Here is a 13,062-nt window from a genome sequence, read left to right as displayed (position 1 = left end):
TCTACTCTTATTAAAAGGATCAGAAACTGTCCTCAGGCATACCCTGTCTTTGAGGATGAAGCCCCAGCTACATTTTATGGAAAAGACCTCTTAGTTCGTACCTTTGCCAAACTGCGTAGCAGGTTTAAACAATTATGCAAGACAGTGGATTTAGATTCCAGGCTCCTCTTACTCAGTCTCAAGTTTTAAAAATAATATTTTTCTTTCTGATAGGGCACTCCTGAAATAAATGTTCTGAACTGTGATGATCCAAAGGCATTAAAGAAAAAAGTTACAGTTTAAACAGTGTGACACAGATTATGAATAAAGAAATCCTTCCCATATGGAAAAGTTCTAAAAATTTAACATTTCTTTTCAATATGCGTTAATTAGAAAGACAGTAGTGAATTCTGACTGCTTCAGACAGAAGAGAATCAAAACTCTCGGGATATATTACACAAAAGAGCAACTGGAAGAAGGAAGAACAACCCTATAGTTTTTTAAAACTTAACGATTAACAGTGTTTTCTCAAATGGCTGGGAAAGTCTGCAGTTTGGAGCCAGCCACATGTTACTTATCAACGCTTCAAATGCAGGGTGAGTAAGAAAGGCCCTGTCTGGTTCCTTTTGCAATAGGGAAAAATCTCTTTTGAAGTCTTTCTGAGGGACTGACGGGGGAGAAAGTGTCAGGAAAAGGATCTGACAGGTTTTGCACAGTGAGGGGCAAAAAGACGTCTGGAGTAAAATCTCTTGTCTAAATTGGGCAAAGAGATAGAAACCTCTCCTTCAGCACTGGAGACGCCAGATAAAAAGTCTGAGACTCCCTTGTATCTTTTTTCCAGCCACACGTGAATTCCTTTTTACACTTTTTGCCAGCTTCTCATCTTACCAGGAGCCTGCAGGAGAGGCCAGTCCAGCACTGAAGGGAACGTAGCCATGCTGGGGCTCCATGTACAGCAGACAATCTCCCAAGTTTCCAGAAAAACCACTCGCATTTTAAACACCCCAAGCATCACAGAAGACCTCAATTTAAAGGTGAAAGTGATCACCTGAACAATCTTAAAGCAAAGTCAAAAGACTAAGAAATTACTCTGTTTCTTGAAATGAAAGACATTATTGATGACTCTGTCTGCCAATATTGCTGTTTCGCTCTGGGACAGGATTTCTCTCTTGTATTTTCAAATCTGTGCAAATAACTAACCTGAAAAGTTCTGCATTGCCTGTAATGCAAGCATAATTACCCACCGGCAGGTCAAGAACTAGACACATTTCATTTTTACCAGCACTGTAAGTTGCTCTGCCCTTTCTTCTAAATTTCCACACTTATGAAGACACCAATCAAAAATAAAACATCCATTATCTTTTTCCCTCAATCACAAAGATAAAACAAATGCTTGACATAACTGGTCTCTAACAGCTGTATTAAAAGGAGAAATTTGAGAGATTACTTCTGTATAAACCGTACTCCTATCTATAGCAAAGTGCTTTTGTATGTGTTGCATGAGCAACCTGCACAGCTAAAAATATGCAAACTTAGCATTACCTTCTCAACAGGGCAGAAAGCTCCAGAGTTCACTACATCATCACTCACAAGTAACATTCATGCACTCTTAGTGCAGCTCAGCACTATTCAATTTGAAGTGCACAGAAGTATGCAGTAAGCGTTTATCAATAAAAGTCACTGTCTTTACATTTTGATAAAATGATAATGTTTTGACTTCCTCCTTGCTTCTGCCTCATAGTGTTGCAATTGCAAGGTATGTGTAGCATTCCACGGGTAATATTTCACAGCAAATAATGAAGAAAAACTTTCTCCAACTCAAAAAAAATCCCCTAAAAGAATCCTAGCCAAGTGTTAGCAATAGGATTATTTTAATATAGTCTTTTTAGTTACGTAACATGCGAGAAAGCATAAATTGTAACACCTTGTCTTATTTTAATCAAGGACTGGGGAGCTGTAGAAAACACTGGCAGGAAAAAAAATGTACTTCAGATAAGAGATTAGGCACTAAAATCCCTAAAAGATTGCACTGCAAGAATGTTTGGTGCCTATTATTATGAAAACGAAGACCACAACACAATATATGCCAGCTATACCACAGTAACACTTGTAAGACATAATAGTCAGAAGTGTCTGAAAGAGGCATGAAAAAACCCAGTGCCTCACTTGTAAAATATAGGCTACTGCTCTGGTTTTGCTGTCTTCGTAATCCTCCTTTTGCAACTTTAGGAACTGTACATGTAACAGTTAAATAACATGCTGAGGTCTGCTAACCACCGTGGTGAATGTCAAAGCTGCAAGAAACGTGTTCACTCATCTTTGATGATACTTATCACCAGCTGGTCAGTGTACCCAGCCGTACAAACAGGTAATACCCACTTCACTGTGGCTGGAACTTGCAGGGCACCTCAATATCCTTACACATAAGAAATTCTATTACATATTTAGAGCAAATATTATGCAATATTGTTCAGACTCTTGCGCACATACCAAAGCTAGGGTACAATTTCATCCCACAAAAGTATTCTGCACAACATTAATGAGATTAAAGTTATTGTGGGTTTTTTTTGGTCTATGCTTTTTAATAAAACCACTTTAAAGTGGCAGTTTGCTGATTCAGTTCCTCTCCTCTCCCTTAAAGTCATTACACTAAATGACAAGCAAGAACACAGCCAAGAATTCATGCAGTAAAATGTTTTAGGTACCTTGATTTTTTTTCCACAGCTCTCCTTGCTCTAGTAACGTAGTTGACCTGTAAAACAGAAGAAAGATTACTGACTCCTGGTAGGCTTTTCAATATTACTGGAATAGTGTACACTTAAAACTTACGAAAGCATTAAACACAACATTTAGTTTCTTGAACTCTTTTTCAGAACATTTCATTGAATGACATTTTGTTATCATATAACACATTTTTCATATTAAAAAAATCTCCAAGGGAAGTGTCATTTAAGAGTGCCTAGCTGGGAATCTGGCCATTTTGCCTCATGCACACCGGGTTACAAATTAGAAAGTGAAATTCAGCCTACGTGCTGCATCTTTAAAATAGAGCATAATGGCCACAATCCACAATTCCTCTTCCAGCCCAGCAGAAGTTGAACTCTAGAGCGGCTGTGGAGCGGGCAGGCTTCGGTGGGTGGGAGCCGGGGAAAGGAACACAACACCACTCTTTGAAGGCTGACAACCGCTGGTGTGCAAAGTTCATAAGGAAACAACCGCCTTGCTCTGACCCCTTTCCCACCACTGAGCAGCTATGGGTTTTCCTCTTGCCTTCATCTTCTAACATGAAAGTAAAATGAATAAATAAAATAGCAATTGTTTACTTCTATCACCTTTTGTCTTCTCGGTCTTTGAGCACAAGTTATCTTCAATCAAACCTGACACATCTATTTCCATCATCTTCCCTTTTCCCTCAACCACTCCTCCAAGGAAAAGCAGTTATTTCCTGGGGGAAGGGGGCCAGACTCCTTGATTTCATACACGCATAAAAAACATATGCTACATTTTCTTTTTTAAGATCTGTACATTGCAAATTAGACATTTTATGCATTGTGAAAACACTAAGCTTAGCCCACCATCAGGCACAGGCAGTACTTCTCATCAACCTGTTAACCCATTTTTACTCATCAGGTTGTAACAGCCTCTTTCAACCACCACCAGCTTTTCCTTTTTACTCTTTCATGACTTCAATACAGTATCCTCACACATTACTCTTTAGATCTTTGCAGTATATTGCACTACAAATACTTCACCAGTTTCAACATTTCAGCAGGCTGGCTATCCCATTCCCCATCACCACTAAAGGCTGGCTTATTCAATGTTCTCTATGAATTTCAGAGTGAAGAACTGACTTCCAAAAATAAACAGTGTGCACAAAAAGAAGGCAAGCAGACTTACACAAAATTACTCTAAGACATTATTGTCACAAGAAACTCTGAAGGAAAAAACAAAACTTCCAAGAGAACCACAGTTAAAATAAGATGTTATTGCACGTGTGCTCAAATTGTCTATTTTCCCTGAATTACTTTGTTAAAGTCAGTTCCTTGCTCACTTGAAAAATAAATGTTGCCATAAATATGGCATTATTTTCAGCAAGTTCGTATTTAGGAATGAACGAAGCACTTATACTCAGTATTAATACAGGTAAACAACCACAAAACTATTTCATCTACTTTTAAACCTGACAGCAATACAGATGTAGGGGACAGAATTGGCTCTAGCCAGGTGCTCTGCATGGGGCTTGGGCATATTTGCTTATTTTGCTGTCCTGCCAACTGCTCCCTGGAAGAGCACACAAAGCGATGGCAATGACCGGGGAAAGAGGAGGAAGTGTACTGGCATCAAAATGTCGTGTTAGAGCAGGAGCCCTCCACAGCATCAGGAATTTAAACACTTTAACGTGACTGTTTACTCTTGGCATGAGTACGGTTTATTTTTCATCTACTTCACACTACTAGAGATAAGGGAATGCTATTTCTATGCAAGTTCCGGACACGTTATTTTAAGCGTAGCTGTCACCCGCAAGAAGAGATCCCATCTTGCAGGCTAGCAGCTATCGTTTCTAGAGGGCATTGGTGACCACTCTCAGACATGAAAATTTATTCTTCTTCCCAGTTTTGTCAGCTCTGGGCCAAATTGCACTGGCTGGAAGAACACAGAGGTGCTCATTTACGAAGGTGTTTAATGCTACTTTAGCCCCCCCCAGTTGCACAGTACCCCTCACTCCCGTGGGGGCCAGCGTAGCCCCAGGAAAGTGATGGCCAGCTTGCTCGGCCGTGCCCCTACAGCTCTCAGCAAAAGGAGGCAGCAGGGGAAAGAGCTGAAGCCAGGAGACATAACACTCCAAACATTATGCTTTTGAGTAGATTTTTTTTCTGCCCTTTGTCACAAGCTCTTTGCTACAATCCCTTTCTTCCTCTTTACACCCCTTCTCCTCACTATCACTCAATGCACTTTCACAAGCTCTTCCTCCCTCCCCAATTTAAAATTCTCATTATTAAAAAAAAACCCAACACAAAAAACCCTTGACAATTGTAAAACTACTATGATATTTGGTGCCATGACCTAATTCACTCTGCTTAATCCATTGAGGTGTTTTCATCCCACTCTACCCACCCCTCAAGTACGGGCAAGAAACTCTCGACGTAGGCACTGGCCAGCAGCTGTCTTCACTGCACTTAGCATTGTTTAGGCCATATTCTCAGCTCTTATTCATTAATTAAATGCCTCCATGGCCAAAAAAAATTATAGATCGAGTAACAAAGGATGCAGACCGTATCAAGAATGGGAAAAAGAAAATCTGAAAAGGAATAACAGTCACACAGTAAAGAACCAACTCAAAGCTAGCTCTCAGATCAGGGAAAATAATAACTGAAAGACATTCTTGGATGAATATACCTTGGACAGAGATAGATTTTAACTCAAGATATGACAGCAGCAAGACAAATATTGAATATGAGCAGCTTCAAAAAAAAATTGGAATACATCTGAATTAATGCATATGTCAGAAATCAGACATATTACACAAATCCTACCAGGATATTGAAAATGCAGGTACAAATTAAATGTTAAATGAGGGCTTCAGCCTGTAGACAAAAGGATTTGTCCATCAGAGATATCATTTCTCTTCTTGAGAATTAGAGTTCAAAAGCCACTTGGTTATTTGAGAGCTAGCTCTCCTCTGCTCAGCGAGGCGACATTTCAGAGCTGCATCCAGAAACTATGAGTAATCACAATGATGGATAGTCAAGGAACTGATGGGATATCCCAAAGAAACACCCCCTGGAATGACAATATAATCATCTTCAACTACTCATATTATAATGGCTGATCAGTGTATATTAGGAAAATACACTTCTGGTTTAAATCCAAACCTTGAGTATAAAAAGCAAAGCCCTAGTAAATATTTAAGAGAATTTTGAGTTCCAAACTGAAGAGCTGGCAACTAATTTCTTTTTTTAACAAACAAAACCATCAAAAGATTGTGCAACTCTAAGAGCCCTTAAGGAAACAATTGGGAATTTTTCATAACATGGTATTTCCTTATACCACTGACCACAGGAATGCAAACAGTTCTACCAAACAGAGATTTCTTCATTGGAAACAACTGACAATCTAACCATGTTTCCATCTTTTCCACTCTCAGCGCTTAGCATAGAAAACAGATGATATAATAGGATACAGAAGTGTCATACCAGGGCCACAAGATATCTTTGCTAAAACTCAGCACCTGAGAGGCTTTACAAGAATCTCTTTCCTGAGATGGCGGGGGGGGGGGGAGAGACAGAGGATTCATGTTTATTTATTAAGCACCTTTGTCTAATCAAAATTTATTTTTCTAATGCAATTTCTACTTATTTGTTGCATTTTCCCCAAATACTCTTAGCATCCCTATCAACCAGAAACAGACCCTTAGTCCCGAGCATAACTCAGTATGTCAGTAACAAGACCCAGTCCTGCAGCGTTCCCTGACAGTAAGACAGGTGATGCTACCGAGGAGCCCTGGCACGAAAACATGGGTTGTTACTCAACTTGACAAGTGGAAGAAAAAGCAGTACTACTGGTAGTATATCCCTTGTGCCTTATACAGTATCCCCCACGTTAGTCTAATGAATAGATTTCCTCCCCAACTTCTCCGTTTGGGATTATTATTTGAGCAATGCCAACTGACACTCTGACTCTCCCCAAAGGAAGCTGGATACGTTGGGATATCGGTATGGGCAATGGCACTTTTAGTACTCATGGTCTACCAGCCTTTAGACTCTGCATGAGGAGACCAAGTATCAGAGATACACCAAGGGAAAGGCAAGAAAGGCCTTACAAAGGAACTTAATTTTCTTGACAGCTAATTAACAAGTCACTCTATAATGGAGAAAGCAATTTATGCTCTATGCCGAGCTTCATGCTGAGAAGAGAGAAAAAAAGAAATGAACATAAGCAACAGTAAAAACAGAGTATTCTCAGAATTCAGGAAGGCACCAGGAGTGCTAGAAGGTACTAATCATCGGCACCCTGACAAATATCTGTCATTGCAAATTTGCAACTCAATTAAGCCAAGATTTTAATCGGCGCTACAACTGGACTTAATTCTCTCCATTGCAGCTGAAGGAAAGCAAGGGGAACAGGTCATAAAAACAGAATAAAACTCAAATGTGCTACAAAGAGAGCAAATTGTTTTCAGTAGGAAAAAACAAAACAAACAAAATCCATGAAAGACAAAGCTTTAGGGAGTCAGTGTGCCAAACAAGTCAAGAATTTTGGATGGTAGAGAAGACGAAATGTCTTAACTTCAGACAGAGATGTTTAAAAGACTTTCCTTGTGTGGGAGGGTGTTTATAATCTATGGCTGAGGGATTATTACCTTGGTAGTCAAGGAAACCACCCCTTACAATTACAAGATTTCAAATTTTGGAATTCCCCATTTAGGAGAGAACATGGAGAAATCCTCCATGCTCTTTAAAAGGAGAATGGGATATGCCTCTGGTGTCCCACATGGGGACAAACAGGGCCACAAGGCTTTGACAACAAACTCGTTCCAATGGCACCACAGAGGAAGAGGTCACCACCATAAATGAAACGTGTCTATACTGTACTTCAGTCTTCGAAGATGATAAATGATAAAATAGCCATTGCAAGTCTCCCATAATATTTTCACATACAAAACCATTTACCAGGAGTTACTGAACAGGAAGCTAAAAATTTCAAGCTAGGCTTTATTTGAACTATTGCATCTCTTGATCTTTGCTTTCAAAGAGATGTGCATCGAACTCTCAAAGAGCTGACCTTCCATCACAGCACACTCTTGGTTTTGGAGAACACAACTTTTCTAAAGTTACAAACATGAACCCTCCCTCCTTTTTAGATGACGCTGAAGATCTAAACATAAATTATACAAAGCAGCAGCTTGGTTTAATTACAAATAGTACAGCAAAAAATATTTTTCCAGTTGTTAACTAGATAACCAAAAAACCACATCAGCTGATATGCCAAAGTCTGCACTGAGACTTAGAAGACTACTCAAAAACTATTTTTTATTTTTATTACTGTCAGTGTCCTAGAGAAAAACAGGCACCAAAAGCTTTTCAATTTAATCTTACTGGTGATGCTATAGAGAACTACCCAAACTCTGCGGAGAGTAAGGCAAGGCAGTAGTTAGAGCACACCACATATTTCCACAATTAGAACATAGTAATATCAAGCTACGCAAGAAACGACTTGCTGGTTTTCATTAAAATGCACAGTTCATTTTTATTTTTTCCTACAGTCACTGCACCAAGATGCATGTTCAGAATGGCAAGAAACTACTGGGCAGAGTCTATGTAACATTCATACTCAAGTTGAACCGGCACTACAATCAGTGGAAGCTTTGGTGTTGAGAAGGAAGAAGAGACTGATTTAGAAAATGTTACAAATCAAAGCTACTGAAGAGTATCTGAAAAGCTTTAATTATGACTTCTGCCTGAACTAAATACATAGGAAAATGAAGATGCTAATTCACACTTACCTTTGTCATCTGATAAATCCCACTACTAAAAGTTCAATGCTCAACAATTCAGTGTTGTAAAGAATATAGCTGCTGTCTGGTATCTACTCTAGTTACTAACTGTTTCTCAGCAAGACTGTGAAAATATTTTCAAGTCAGGTACTTTAAGTACCGCATTATTAAATTTCCACATAAGTACACTCCAGGCAGTTGGAAATGTCAGTTTCAGAAATCATCTGAACAGTCTTAAGGATGCAGCTGCCAGGTACAGTTCTGCAACAGGCATCCTAACTGGCCTCAGGAAAATAATTTCAGCATTACATACTTCTGCTCCCCTCACCCCCTTAAAATGAGATGATGTCCCTACTGAGATCGGCATTAGTCAAGCTGTATTCATTCATATCTGTTAATATATTGCATCTCTTTCAGTGACAGGTACTTCAAGCCAGACAAAACACAAGTGCTAACTGTGGCTTCAAGAAGCCTGCCAGGGGAAGGTGGACAGTGCTCCTTTAGCCTTCACTATGAAAAATGAAAAAGCACATGTTAAAGCTACACACAATACACTTAAGCAAAATAGTTTTCAAGCTATGTCCAAGATTTGGGTAATTGTGAACAAAAAAAACCACCTAGCTGCTATTTGATGCCCCTGAACTTGCATCCTAATCTTTTTTCCCCCCTCCACTTTTTTTGCCACACTCCACATATATTTTGCTATTCAGACTCTTCAGATTTTAAATCTCTACTGGAAGAAAAAAAAAAAGTATACCTTACATTCCTTTTTAAAAAGAAAATAAAATGTGAAAGCCCGGCATGACTCCTTTCTCACCTTTTGTTAGCACAGGTTTCCTGCTTTCTTCTTGTCCCTGAGAAGAATTCTTTTTCTCATTTTCTACCAGTCTTTCAGTGTCAACTCCAACTCATTAGCTTTTGCTACAATCTCATTACTGTCATCAGATTTCACCTACTAATATGCCATACTTGCTCCACATTTTTCAAGTTGCTCTCAGCTTTTCACCAGAAACCATCCACTCCAACCACTCCTACCCAGCTGTTTGCAGGATCCCACCCTCTGCAACACATACTTGTTCAAAAATGCCAAGACTGCTAATGGCTGTAAGAAATCCCACCCTCCACTCATTGCAGCTCCCTCCTTTTGTGCTTCACTCCTACTTCTGCATTCAGTTTTCAGCACCATCCCCTGCACTTACAACACTTCATCTTTGGCCCGCTCCTCCTCTTCCATTGCCATGTGTGCTCTTGGTATGAGAATTGTCCATAAGCATTGCTTTGGCTAACATCCTATAAATCACAAAGATACAAGTTTACCTCTAGGAAATGGCCCTGCACCTGTCTAGCCCTTTTTATTCTCAATCTGACATCCACAAGAGAATATTTTTACATTTTTAATCACCTCAAATTTGTAATCAGAAGCAACTTCTTGGTACTGTATGCAGACCATCTACCTCCTACTCTGCCCAAGACACCCACTACAGCATCAAAGCTTCAAGAATGGAACAGATGATACTTCAGGGAGCAAGACTTCTGCTCCCTTGGGCTCCATCACTCACACAAGGAAACAGGACCAACTTCCCAACTCACTCAGGGATGTACGTTTGATACTCCACTCTCATTAGACTTGCATGTAAAAAATATACTTAAACATTTGCAGTTACAGTACTGATACAGCGATAGTGATCTGCATAAGGATAAAAAGCAAGGCAAGTTTCACAGGGAATCTTTCCCTACTTTTTCATATAAAGTATCACTAAGATCTAGCACATTCTCACACTACATTTCATTTCACAGAATGACCACTCAGGATGTTTTTACTAGGAGGTGATGCTTGCTAACTTGATGCTTCGACTACCTGAGCAGCCACCGATTCCTTTCCTTCACCTTTTCCTTTAATATTATGTTGTTTTTATTTCAAAGCCATCAAATCTATAGCACCTCTACACCTGCTCTACCACAGAGTTTTCTCTTTCAGCTAATAAGCTGAAGCGCTATTCCCATTCTACTTCAGCAACATTACTTCTGAGCATTCCCAGCAAGGTTACTGGCATTCTGCATCTCTTTCCGAGACTGTCCAAACTTGCCCATGCCCATAAAAGAGAATGACATAAAAAGCAAGCCCTGCAGCTGAAGTTTCGAGGGGCTGGAGAGGATTTTCCCCACACTCCCAATAGCGATTGAGGCAAACAGCCCAGTTGCATCAAGGCACAGCAAAACCTGCCATGAGGAATCTCTGCTCCTGATGACAGATGATCAGAAGATGTTTCACAACATAAACTTCAAGTGTATGGTACTATGTTCTTCCAGTATTAATTTATGGATAAAGCCATAGCTGGATTCATGATGACACTATTGCCTCATAACTAATAATGATCAGTGCACATGCAGATCTTTTAAATATTTTTCCTCAGCTACGAAGTACCAAAATCCTCATTTATTGAAACAAGCTGTATTTGGAAGTTAAGATTATGATTTGTTTACAAACTGACCAACTCCACTGGTGAAAGAAAAACAGGTTTTCATCAGTATTCTTTCTACTTTATTCTGATATTATAAACAGAAACCTTGCCTCTTCATATTCTTTAACTTAATCACTCTCATGAAAGGCTCAATCCAGCCCCCAAAGCTGAGAAAGAATAGAAACCAACTACACATTATTATTTTTTTAAAAACTCTGTATCTCACTTGTTCACTTTTGACTTCTACAAAGCTTAATTCATCCAACCTCCACCCTAACCCCTGGGAGCATCTTGTACTTTCCAGCCATCTGGACTGTATTTACTTTACTAAGAAGAAAGTTAAATTTGTTCATGAAGAAAGAAAATCCCCTTACTATCTTCCTGTCTTGCCTGCACAGTTATTTTCTAAGTTCTTATTTTCTCAGAAAAATTACTGTGCCCTCTGGGGAGCTCGCACAATCTTCCTTGTGAGCTCTACTGAGGTCATACAACTCCTTCATTTACCATTTTCTAGTGCTGCCTTTTTTTTTTTTTTTTTTAAAAAAAAAAATCAAAGAGAAATTACTATCTTTCTTCTCAGTTTTCACCTTCTCTTCACAAAAGCCGTTACAAATAGCACAAAAGTTCACGTATGATGGATTAGGACAGTAGCAACTGTATCAAAGCGTTTATTTAGACAGTAAAAGTGACAGTTTTGCAAATAAAATGAACTATTGCCAAACTAAGATCAGAGACAAATTTTAAAGGAATATAGACAAACATTTATTTTCTGAAGTTGTACCCATTTTGATGGTATCCCCCCCGCCCCGGTAGCTCACTGCTAGTGCAGGACCTGCTGCATCTCTGTTCCTCCATTTTTCATCAAAATATCCGTGCTGTGACCCCGCTCCCAACACCGCAGATACAAATGTGCCGAGGAAGACTTGCAGAAAAAGTGCAAACTGCAGAAGACAAGCAGCTGCCTCAAACCAGTTTTTACTTTCAACCACATGTTCTTAAAACCCACCTACCTTTATCCAGTTTTATCTGAGCTGCTGTATAATGCTTCCCTTTTAGTGCATTTTATAACCCTATTTTTCAAGGCACACTATCTCTTTCGATCAAAGGCAGTGAACTATAGCTTATCATTAAAAGCTGTTTTGCAGCTTTACTCTGCTCCACTTGACATGCACCAGAAATCTGCATCAAGTTTAAATGAAAGCCAGACTGGCCCCCTTGTTACAGAGAAAATTAATGAAAGCAATGAGCAATGCACTTTTTAATTAGGAATTGAAGGTTCCTGATGCTTTGTGATGCTTGACCCAAACATCTGATTATTTTCAAATCAGTTTAATAAGCTAATTTAATACCTGTGACAAGGGAAAAATGCCAATGTAGAACTGTACTGTAACATAAATTAGAAAACACGTACTAGAATAAAAATACCTTTCTAGAGGGATGATTGCTTAAAGAGAACTACTTGCAGTTGTTTATTTTCAAGTTGAACCTCTGAATTTTATTCAAAGAAGTGACCCTTCAAAGGCATAATGATTTTTAATGATCACATCAAGTATCTTCTTGTCTCTTCAGTGGCTCTTCTGGAATACCAAGGAGTAGAAGTTCAATTAGAAGATGTGCGGGAGGCTGCATGCCACCACCACAGTAAATTCATTAAAGCAGGAAACACACAGTATAGAGGTAACAGTGAATTAAAAACATAATTGAACATGCCCATGTGAAAAATAACTACTCAAATAACTCACCCAAATACCATCACACATAAAATAATGCAAAATAGATAGTTAAAAATTTGCATAAAGCTCTGTGGCCACACAAATGCTTGGACCAGCATAATTAAGGGGACAAAGCTGGGGCAGAAAGACTTCCCTTGCCAACATTTACCTCTTCCACATCTACGAAATGAGGACTTAATATAACGTTAATAAAATCAAACATTCTGCTTCCCTGCATTCATAGTTACCAGTTTCTAGATTGATTCAACATTATCCCTTCTCAGTTTTTTCCTCCTCATTTCCAAAACCCAAAAAGGACCATCAGTATGAATAAACACAGTTTGTCATTAAAATTAGCTGAACCATAGTGAAGATGCAACACATCTCTGCTTTAGGGAAGCATTGCCAAATTATT

The 13,062-nt window shown here is 39.1% G+C and overlaps 1 protein-coding gene across 3 annotated transcripts in view; it reads right to left on the bottom strand.

Moving 5' to 3' along the window:
• The window catches only part of ADD3 (adducin 3), a 100,864-nt gene that overhangs the window by 63,482 nt on the left and 24,320 nt on the right, over window positions 1–13,062 (bottom strand). For 2 of the 3 annotated variants that reach the window (XM_068398849.1, XM_068398851.1), the window contains exon 2: window positions 2,685–2,731. The exons of the other annotated variant lie outside the window; for it this stretch is intronic. The gene's annotated coding sequence lies outside the window, so the exon portion shown is untranslated. The remainder of the gene's footprint in view (window positions 1–2,684; window positions 2,732–13,062) is intronic. 3 annotated transcript variants of the gene reach the window in all.

This window comes from Nyctibius grandis, chromosome 4 (assembly GCF_013368605.1).
Source record: "Nyctibius grandis isolate bNycGra1 chromosome 4, bNycGra1.pri, whole genome shotgun sequence".
Classification (NCBI taxonomy): Eukaryota; Metazoa; Chordata; class Aves; order Nyctibiiformes; family Nyctibiidae; genus Nyctibius; species Nyctibius grandis.
Note: the sequence above shows the minus strand (reverse complement) of the source record. Positions and strands in the feature narration are given on the sequence as shown.